Here is an 11727-nt window from a genome sequence, read left to right as displayed (position 1 = left end):
TTAAAGAAACACCCAAAAACACCATTTCAAATAAGGGAGGACCTTAAAAAACACCCCATATAATAAATAATAACTTTTTGAATAACTTTTTTATTAAATAATATACAAAAAATGGTTTTGAGCGATAGAAATCTTTATTTTGACCTTTATGCGCTGCATTGCTTGCCTGTTTGTTTACTCCAGCTGTCAAGCTCCCAGGTGTCACATATGACTGATGCTCGACGGCATTTGCGAAAGTTATAAATCTTCCAATAGGGCAATTATTATTATTATTTATTGAAATATAATTAAAATTACAGATTCATCTATTTTGACGCGCTAGCTACCAGGGCTATCGGCTTTGCCAAATGAAAGTAAAAATAAATATAAGCTAAGTGCAAAATCTGTCAATAAGACTTTTTTTCGTTTCCACGAGAGTCGGTTCTACGTAACAGGAACGTTCCGGATTTATATTCGGCCAAAGACTGACAGTCCTTCAGCAGCATTCCTCGTATATGCAAGAAGAATGTTTATGCTGCTACAACATCAACAACAACTTTTTTTTTACTGCGCCATCAACATTGTTCCACGTCATCAGTTCGATTTTCGGGAGAAACACGGCACAATTGAGCAAGTCAATCGGCATCAGCTCCGAAATAAGGAATGCTTTTGAACGACGGGAATATTGCTCAGCCATATTTCTTTATGTAGCAGCTCAAGCGTTCGACAGAGTGTGGCACGAGGGACTTGTCTACAAAATCCAACGCACACTGCCACAAAGCTCACATAAAATATTAGAAACTTATCTTAGAAATCGGGTGTTTATGGTAAGATATAAAAACTGCCTAACTGATGAAGTCGATATTAAAGTCGAAGTACCACAAGGCAGTGTACTGGGTCCGCTTTTATATGTAATATACACGGCTGACCTTCCAACAAACGTTTGCTGACGACACTGCAAGAGCGTCGGGTGAACTCAACAGTCATCTGAAACACATACATATGTAGTAAAGTGGTTGGCAGACTGGCGCATCAAAGTGAATGAGCAAAAGTTTAAGCATGTGAATTTTACGCTAAATAAAGAAGCGACTGCTCCAGTGTATATCTAAACTCCACACTCATACCTCATTCTAAAGAAGTTACATATCTTAGTGTTCGTACGGACAGGCACCTGCCATGGAAAAGGTACATTGAGGCCAAAAGTGGACAGATGAAGCTAAAAATGAAAGACCTTCATTGGCTAATCAATTGCCGTTCCGGGCTTAGCGTTGATCACAGAGTCCTTATCTACAATACAATCAAGCCAATCTGGACGTATGCGTCACAGCTGTGGGGCAATGCAAGTGCCAGCAATCCAAAATGTTAAGAATGGTTACTGGAGCGCCGTGGTACATAACCATTGAAAATATCCATCGAGACCTAAATGTGGCATTAGTGACAGCAGAAACAGCAGGTCCTCATAACAATCGTAACCTTCTTCAAGAAGCTGTAGGTACAATAATTTAGGTCAAGAGTCGAAACCTTATTGTTAGTATTAAGATTAATTAATAGAATCAATAATTATAATAACAGTATAAAAAAATGGAGTTTTTAGCAAAATTTTTTTTTAATTTTTTTGTATTTTGATGCTCCTTGTATTTGTCAATTTTTTTACTTTTTTTATTTTAATTAAATATTTCCAATAACACTAGTCTACAAGGAAAAGTATCCGAAATAATTTAAACTAATATCTGCTTCTCTGTCCATGCAAAATTCGGATTGATAACTAAAATTAATTTATTAGTTTGAGTTTTTACGATAATCGTATCTTTCGTGTTTAATGGAACTAGGCCGACAAAATTTAACCAACATTCAGACCCAGAAACCAGACTATATATTTCCGAAGGTTTATGATGCGCTGAATCCAAATCTGGCCTCAGAATTGCTCTCTCAGCTCTGGTTTTCGAGATATCCTAACCTAAAAGTGCAAAAAACCCCATTTTTGCCCATATTTGAGGTTATGTAGCCTTGCAGATGTTTTCTTTCACCAAAATTAAAGGATGGCATCTTTAAATACAATCCTTCTTTTTTCAAATGGCGTTTTGTTTGCTCAAATATCATTTTTTTTCGCAGAGATATCGCATTTTGAAATTTTCGTGTTTCGAAATTTTCCTACACCTGAAAATCGATTAAGATAACATAGACATGATATAGTCGCTTACTAATTTTCTTGGGTTTGAGGGCCTGAAATATATGGATTAATAGTATGTAAATTTGGAGTTTGTGGGAAAGCCTGCTTGCGGTTATGTGGGTTAGCCTGCTCGCGGTATGATAGGGGTGGTTTCTAGGGGTTAGGGCTGTGTGTGACTCGGTACCCAAAGGTTAGATAGTGTAGGGATGTGGTGAGTCAGCACACTTATGGTGTGAGACAAAATTTTAAGAAAAATAAGACTCAATTCAAGAAAATTAGTAATCGAATATATCATGTCTAGGTTATCTTAATCGATTTTCAGGTGTAGGAAAATTTCGAAACATGAAAATTTCAAAATGCGATATCTCTGCGAAAAAAAATGATATTTGAGCAAACAAAACGCCATTTGAAAAAAGAAGGATTGTATTTAAAGATGCCATCCTTTAATTTTGGTGAAAGAAAACATCTGCAAGGCTACATAACCTCAAATATGGGCAAAAATGGGGTTTTTTGCACTTTTAGGTTAGGATATCTCGAAAACCAGAGCTGATAGAGCAATTCTGAGGCCAGATTTGGATTCAGCGCATCATAAACCTTCGGAAATATATAGTCTGGTTTCTGGGTCTGAATGTTGGTTAAATTTTGTCGGCCTGTGTAATCAGTTTCTTCGATAACTCAACAGTTCAAATAAGCGCACAGCTCAAATTGAAAAATAATTTCAAGCAAAAAAATTAAACAACAAAACTTCAATTGAATAATTCGTTGTTATACCCACACAGTCCATTTTGTGGCAATACATGAAAACTATGTTTAAACAAGTTAGGAGCTAAATAAGCTCAATATGTATGTAAGTCATACTAATCAGTGTTGACAAGTTCCATAGCGTTTTTGGTTTTTTTTTTTACTGTTTTAATTTCTTAATTTGTCAATTTTATTGTAATTTTTCAAAAGAATTTCCACCATAGATGGTTTTCTACAGTATTAAGGACTTTAGTTTTGTTTTTGGGGGGTTTGCAAAATCTCTACAAAGTTCTTTTTTCGATACACTATTTCTATTTTGGTATTAAAGTTCTATTTTATAATAGGTAAGTATGTTTGTAAGTAAGTACGTAATCAACCAGTACATTTTTGTTATCTAAAATTAAACTATTTTTGTGTTTTGTGTTTAGTTTTGAGTAGCTCTTATTTTTCACCGTAAACTTCCATTTTTAATCAACTTTAACGAATGTGTCTTTTTTAGTTAAGTAGTTTTCATTTGTTCTTGTAAGTATGCAAACATACATATTTTTAGTTTAGAATTATTTATCTATAGTTCACAAGGGTTAACACAACGCAGGTTTAGGCATGGCTATAGAGTGTAGCTCTTCACTACGAGTACGAGTACGAGTTATGTCTACAAAAATCGTTCAATATAAGGTAGTTGTCATGTGTATAATTTTATATAGTATGTATGTATGTATAAGTTCGAACACTAGGTACCAAGAGGATGGGTATAGAGTAGGTATCTACGTTGATGGCTTCTATAGCAGCAGCATGGTTCATAGACGAAAAACAAAATATTCTAAAAATATAAAGATATGTATCTACAAAAAATGCCTATTATATTTACCAAAATTTCACTGGTAAATATTTAGTTTACAGGTTCTGTTATTTAATCAAGTTAACTTCTTCTTGGTCAGTATTTTGGGATGCAAAACTACATAGATGTGCTTTGATGACTAATAACTTGGTCTCTGTACGCGCTTTCGAGGTACGCAGGGGAAAATTACAAAGAGAAAAAATTAAAATACAGAGTGAGCCATACCATATAAGATCAGCCAATGCTAAACACCAATAATTTGTTCATTTTTTAATACATTTTTTTTTCTTTGTAGATTATAATTGAGTTTTTGGAAATTTATAATGGATACATAATGGATACAGTACGCCTGCACAAATTACCGCGCGATAAGCCTGCTTAACATCGGATACAAGGTCCTGTCGAGCGTATTGTGTGAGATAATGAAGCCCATCGTCAAACTGATTGGACCCTATCAGTGCGGCTTCAGACCTGGTATGTCCACCATAGACCAAATCTTCACAATACGCTAAATCCTAGAGAAAACCCACGAAAAACAACTCGACACGCACCAACTTTTCGTCGATTTCAAAGCCGCATTTGATAGCACGGATTGAAATCACTTCCATGCCAGTATGTCTGCATTTGGTATCCCCGCAAAACTAATACGGCTGTGTAAGATGACGTTGCACGCTAGAACAAGCGCCGTTAGAATTGGATGTAACCTCTCCGAGCCGTTCAATACCAAGCGAGGTTCCAGACAAGGCGATTCTCTATCTTGTGACTTTTTCAACTTCTTGCTGAGAAAAATCTTTCGCGCTGCCGAGCTCAACCGCACTGGTACTATCTTTCATAAGAGTACCATGCTACTAGCATATGCCGACGACATCGACATTATCGGCGAAACCAACCGCGCTCCAGTTTAAAGAGAGAGGCGAGCAATGTGGGTCTTGCGGTGAATGAGCGTAAACAAAGTACCTGCTGCCAACACACATGGAATCTTCGCATCTTGGACAATATGTCAGTGTCAGACAACCAACAATTCGAAGTTGTGAAGGACTTTGTCTACCTTGGAACCAGTATTAATAACAGAAATGACGTCAGCCTGGAGATCAAATGGAGAATAAGTCTTGTCAACGGGTGTTACTTTGGGCTCAGTAGGCAACTGAGAAGTAGAGCTCTCTCTCGAAGGACTAAACTGGCACTCTACGAAACGCTCATCATTCCCGTACTAATATTTGACGCTTGGAGGACGTCAACAGCGGATGAAAAAGTTTTGGGAGCCTTCAAGAGAAAATTATACGTAAAATCTTTGGCCTCCTTCGCATTAGTGAGAAGTACCGCGTGGAACAGCGAATTGTATGAGCTATATAGGGACATGGGCATAGTAAAGCGTGTAAAAATGCAGCGGGTGACCCAAAAAGGGAGGGCGTGGCAGAGGAAGACCACATCTCCGTTGGAAAGACCAAGTGCTGCAGGACTTGTCTTCATACGAGATTTCCAACTGGCACCAAAGAGCGCAGGACAGAGACAGCTAGCGCGCCATTTTGGATTCGACCAAAACCGCTATACGGTTGTAGCGCCACATAAGTAGTAAATTCCATGCAGTACGCGTTGAAATGGTCATCTTTTTCAGTTCTTGTCAACGATCAGCTACTATGACGCAATTACCGCAAATATTTTAATTCAAATGAACTTCCACAATTTTCGTAATTAGAAGTTAGGCCGTTGTTCAGTGGCCGACCGCCCCGGAAAAGGTGTTCATCGAAATATTTGCATTGCAGCCAATTTGGGAGATGTAGGGCAAAATGTTGCAAATTGTACATCTGTCTCAACTCCTAGTCATTTTGGCCGATTGGACATTTTCATTGCGGAGAAATCCAAGTTTTGCATGCACTTCTACCGCATTACATATACCGTTTTTACGTACGAGCTTTATTTATTCTTTTTTCAGTGGGCTGAACAATTAATCTCGCCCAAATGTTGGAATTAACTCGTGAAAATGTTTGTGCTTTGATTTATTACGATTTTCAACATGGTTTATCGAGACAGGGGTGCATTGGGCAACTTACTACGGCTTTTGGCGTTGAATCACCACAGTTAGATACTAGGAAGCGAAGGTACAACGAGCTCCAATGTGGCCGTTGATCCTTTCAAGACGAATTTCGTGAGAGCCGTCCTAAAACTGTTGTTGGGCCAGGAGCTCTTTGTGCATCAATTAATGACGCAAGATCGTGGTGTGGCATACCAAGAGATAAAGGTATCCCTGGGCATTAGTGAGGCGAGTAAGCATTCAATATTGGTCGTCAAGAAGACTTACGTCTCGTTGGATACCGCAGAATTTGACCGAGACAATTCGCAATATAAGGGTTCCAAGACGAGCATAACTCAACTGTGACATTAGAGAAATTCGAAAAAGTCAATCGTCACACAACCATTTTTTTTTTTCAGAAGCTTTCGGAGGATTAAGGAAAGCCCACTGCCGAAGACGAATCGTTCTTCAGCAAAACAATGCGAACTCTCACGCATAGGCTCACACAAGAGAGTTTTCGAGTTTTCAAAATATCGAATTAATGGGTCTTCCTCCTTACAGTCCTGATTTGGCAACTAACGATTTCTTTTTGTTCCCGAACATCAACGTCAAATGCGAGGTCAACATTTTTCAATGCCTCTAGAAGATATTTTAAAACAGCTCGCTAGAGGAGAATCCACTTTCAAGTAGCGAAAGTGCTTTCCAAAAAGAAGTGAATGACTACAGGGAAATGCAGAATTGACTACCAGGGAAAATAACAATAAAACTGTGAATTCTTTACTGGTAAAGTAAAATATAACAGGCAACCATCGTAACAAAATGCTTGGAGTCAATTGAAAACTGGGATGCATTGAATGTCCACTGCATTTCAATGCTCTAACAAGTCGGCACTTTCGAAACCGAAGGCTTAAGAATCATATTTGTGTAATCCCAGACACCAGTTTTACTAGATTTACATTACAATTACTGGTGCAAGTGCCATGGCTGCATTTACGCAGCGACTTCAATGCAGCCAAATAATAGTATTTATTGACTATTTGTCCTTCCGGAACGTATTCGGGATGCTCCGTGAATATCAAGAAGTAGTAGATTCTGGATAGAAGTTTCATTGAATACACATGTCCTTCTTCTCCATGTGATCCAGCGATGTATGCAAGTTGAGGAGTTGTTACCCTAAAGTAATAGAGAGTCATAAGAATAACCTCTGCTATGGATCGGATGACCAAACGCGACATATAATATTTGTGTGAACTTGAAATTATTGATATAGCGCATAGACACAACCAGCGAACGTAATTTTCAAGCACATGGCAGTCAACGTGTTAAACTTGACTCCATTTCAATTATGCATGTTTCTTTGAAAATTTCCATTGTTATTGTAAGTCAGTAAGTCAATGTTATTTATAAAGTAGGCTTTATTCAAACTATGTACAGTGGGTCAAAAAAGTTTTGGCTCAGTGAGTTATTTTAGAATATTCGCAATATGTGTCATGCTACTTTTCGGTAATTTTGTGACTCATACTACAACAAAAGCCACATATTGAAGTGAAACTTCTTAGGCGTCGAATAACGAGCGAGAATGGAGAGTAAAATTTCAAGCCCATGCAACGTTTTGGGCATTTTCGTTGCGCGAGAGAGAAATAAGATATAACGTAGAGGAAAAGGAGAGAGAGAACTATACCTTATATACATCTTAGATACACTTTAGGCTATTTTTCTTGAGTTTTTCCTTGTGGTTGGTAATTTCTTGTGAGAAATAACACTGCCTACTTTTTGGCGCTTGTTTGTTGGTGCAAACTTGTAGGAAATATATTTTGGTGCATACTTTTTGGCGTTATATTTCCTTGGTGCCTACTGTTTGCGGCGTTTTTTGATCCCAATTTTTTTTGGCGCTTATTTCCGTTTCCTGGCTAGTGCTTCCATTCCGGCGTCGGATTTATTGGTATTGCCTAGCGGTAATTTGTGCCGTTGCTGCGGTCCTGAAATCGCTGCGTTTGTGCGGGTTATGAACACTCGGAGTAGTGCGCGTTGTTGCCACGGTTTGTGTCTGGCGTTTACCTACACCGGTCGACCCTTCTCCGTTTTTTGTAAATTTTGTCTATTTGTATTCTCTGCAAATGTTGTGAATTTATTTAGATATATATTCTTTCTCTAGCTCACTATCTCATTCCCTCTCGGGTCTCTCCCTCTTTCTTTGTCTGCCTTGAAAGTTTCACTTCTGTTATGTGCACTAAGCTACACGCACTTTTTTTTGTGTCACTAGGACAGAAACAACTGACGCGCAATTTTGGATTCGGCCAAAACCGAAACACTGTTGCAGCGCCAAATAAGTAAGTAAGGTATGTCACCTTGAAAACGAGCACAAACTTTAAATTATTTGATCGATACTTTATGAGATAGCGATCACTACAGCCATCTACCGTGAAAACAATGAATTCATTTTTTCCCAAATTAATATTGTATTATATAACTGTATATAAAGCTGCATACCAGAAAAAAATTTAAAAGTTCTGAATGAAAAGTTGAAAATTGTGATTCTGGTTTGAAACTTCGATTAAAATTGATTTTATTAAACTAAAACTAAATTAACCAAACAGTATTAAAAAAAATCACTGTGCCAAAACTTTTGTGACTGACCACCACATGTACGAGTATATTCACCATAGCATAGCGTAGCTCACACATACCCGTATGCATGTAGTAGTGTATACTTATTGATGATGAGGACGGTTGAAAACGTGTTCAAACCAAAGGACGGACGAAATGGATAGCTTTTTTAGTTCATTATATTGTTTATAGTAATTCTATTTTAAGTAAACGCTGTTGATTTCTCATTTACTTAAACTTTTCAATGGGACGTAATTTGAAGTGGGCGAATATTGTAAATAGAAATTAGATTGATATGTAGCTAATAGTCTAAGAATTCTATTTAACTAAATCTCTATTTAGAAAAACAAGAAATTGTTGTAATTATAATATAGTACACCGAGTAGGCGTTTTAAAGAGAGTTAACTGTATAAAGAGAGTTTGTGTAGGTGGTGGAAATGGTGGTAAGTACTCGTAAAATGATATTCGTGTAGAGATATGCGCTAATTTCCGGTAACAGTTTGTGGAGTACATAGTTTCGGTATAGTATAGTTTCAGGAGCAAAGCCAACAGAGCTACATACATATATTGATAATTAATAAGTAGTAGTAGTTAATATACAGTTGCACTCAAACAAACGCACGAAAATATAATTTCGAAATTTATGTATGTATATACTCGTATGTATGTACGTAACTACCCTACAAGACAGTGCTGAGTGCTTTCGACAAAAATTCCAAAACATTTACAAGTATTTGATTTATTTCATTTGATATTCCTTTCCCCTTGTCGGTGTGAATTCTATCTCTCTTTTACCAATGGCAATTTCATATAAGTAAAAAATATATCTACTGTACTTTAAACGCCGCAACTCATTTGTGTGCTTATAATGCGGCTGCTTTGAAAAAAGTTCTAGTGTGAAATTTGGCTGTGTTTGTTGTATGGTCGCCATAGCCGAATGAGTAGATGTTTGGCTAAAGGGGTTATATACAGTTAAGATTTTCAAAAAAATCGATTTTCTTTTCATTTTGTTTCCTTAATGTACAATCTGCTTTTCCACCTTTAAACGCGTTTTTCTCAAAACCGTGTTTTCGAAGACGGTGGACACAATTTCTCGAAAGCAGCTCAACCGATCGTCTTGAAATTTTAACACAACCTTCTCAGATATATTCTCCAGGTATTAATCAATGGAATAAGAATTCTAATGATTTTTTCTATTTTTTTAGGGAATTTTTTGCGAAAATTTTTGTCGAAAACTCGATTTTTTCCCCAATAGCCGCCATTTTGTCAAAAATTAAAATTTTGACTATTCCTTCGATTAATACCTAGCTTTATCTATCCACAAAAAGAATCTGATTGGTTTTTTGATTTCAGATAATCCAAACCGGAGATGTTTTGTCCACCGCCGAATGCCTTTTTTTGGAGAACGCTTGGGAGATCATCTGCAGGAGCCGTGCACTTCAATATTTGCACTAACTTTACGTGCTATAATTAACTCTAAAGTAGACATTATTTGAATAATCAAAATTAGTATTTGTTTAATAAAATCGTTTGTAAAAAATTCTCAAAAAAACGTGATTTTTCAGCCTTGCAAGTGTATACCATATAACCCCTAAAATTTGAAAATTCGTGAGTTCGAATCTCCGTGGATGAAACACCGAATTGATATGTAAAAGTTTTATAATGAAAACAAAAAAATATAAATTTTATATATTTCTAAATAAAACATTTTATGATAACGAAAATGAGTAGTTTGGCCCATCAGTGCCCATTACTTTTTCATAACAAAAATGAGAAGTATGCTTATTATCGGTCAGTCCATAAGTTCGGGCGTATTTTACCTATAATTTCACTTTTGTACGGTTTTTGCATACAATAAGTAATTCCCGGAATATGACGGAACTATTTATATTTTCTTTGACATGTTGTGCATTCCATAAGTGATTTTAATCGCTGATAGAAGCACGTGTTGTTATAAATAAAATGGAATCTTCGAATGCGTATAAGAGGCATATTTTGTATTTTTTTTTTATAAAAGTGGTAAAAATGCAACAACTGCTGCTGTTCTCGGGGGGATACCGTCAGTGTAAGGACTGCGCAAAAGTGGTTTTCAAAATTCCGAAGTGGTAACTGCGACGTGGAGGATGCCCCGCGCGCTGGTCGTCCTGAAGTCTTTAACTCCGACGCCTTGCTCAAACTCGTGGAAGCTGAGCGAAATTTAACAGTCGGTATGATAGCTCAGAGGTTAGATTCATAGCATGAAATAGTTCACAGGCACCTGATTCAATTGGGAAACTTTTCAAAGCTGGGAAAATGGGTTCCGCATAGACATTCCGTCGCCAACCTTCAGCAGAGAGTAAATGTGGGTTCTCAGCTGCTGCAACGGCTTGAAAATGAAAGTTTTTTGAACTGTATCGTTACTGGTGATGAAAAATGGGTTCTTTACAATAATCCTGTTAGCAAACGCCAATGGTTAGATAAAGATGAAACACCAGGAGCGACCCCTGGAGAGGGCCCTCACCCCAAGAAGATTATCCTGTCTATTTGGTGGGATATGGCCGGTATTGTTTATTATGAACTTCTGGAACCAAACCAGACGATAACTGCAGATTATTATTCCCATCAGCATCAAACCTGAATGAGGCACTTAAAAAAATCGACTGTCTTTAATGAATAAACGCAAAGTTTTGTTTCAGCATGACAACGCAAGACCTCATACCGCAAGGCAAACATTAGGCAAGCTGAACGAGCTCGGATGGGAGCTAATTCCGCATCCACCATACTCTCCGGATATTGCACCTTGTGATTATCACCTTTTCCGTGGACTTCAATCCGATATGAGTAACAAGAACTAATCCTCAAAAGAAGCTATAAAAAGAGATACGAAGCGTATTTTGGCTCCAAGAACAAAAAATTTTTTGAGCAGGGAATTAAAAATTTGCCTAAACGTTGGCATTGTAAATAATGAAGCAAAATATGTTATTGATTAATAAATACTTTAAACATTTTTTTTATTGTATTAATTTTAAAACCACCTTTAAAAACGCACGAACTTATGAACTGGCCGATAGTGCTGAAAAGTTTGTGATGACGACAATGAGGAGTTTAGTTGTCAACAGTTATTACATTGTAAGAATAAAAATGTTTAGTTGCCTTGCCTTTAGAGCATAGTAGATATATTTATCAGTTATAAGAAATTGCTATTGGTAAAAGAGAGATATGATATCACACCGACAAGGGGAAACTATCAGAACTTTCCCATGGCTAGAACGAAAATGTGTAGTTGGATGAGGATAGTGATGATGATAATATGAGTGCTTATCTGAGTCAGCTGTCTTGTAAGGTACATTTAGGTTAACACATAGTTGTGGTATTGTGTCTATAAATTGCTGTTGTTTCTCT

This window comes from Anastrepha ludens, chromosome 4, assembly GCF_028408465.1.
Source record: "Anastrepha ludens isolate Willacy chromosome 4, idAnaLude1.1, whole genome shotgun sequence".
Taxonomy (NCBI): domain Eukaryota; kingdom Metazoa; phylum Arthropoda; class Insecta; order Diptera; family Tephritidae; genus Anastrepha; species Anastrepha ludens.
The sequence above is the reverse complement of the archived record's forward strand: the minus strand, read 5'-3'. Positions refer to the sequence as shown.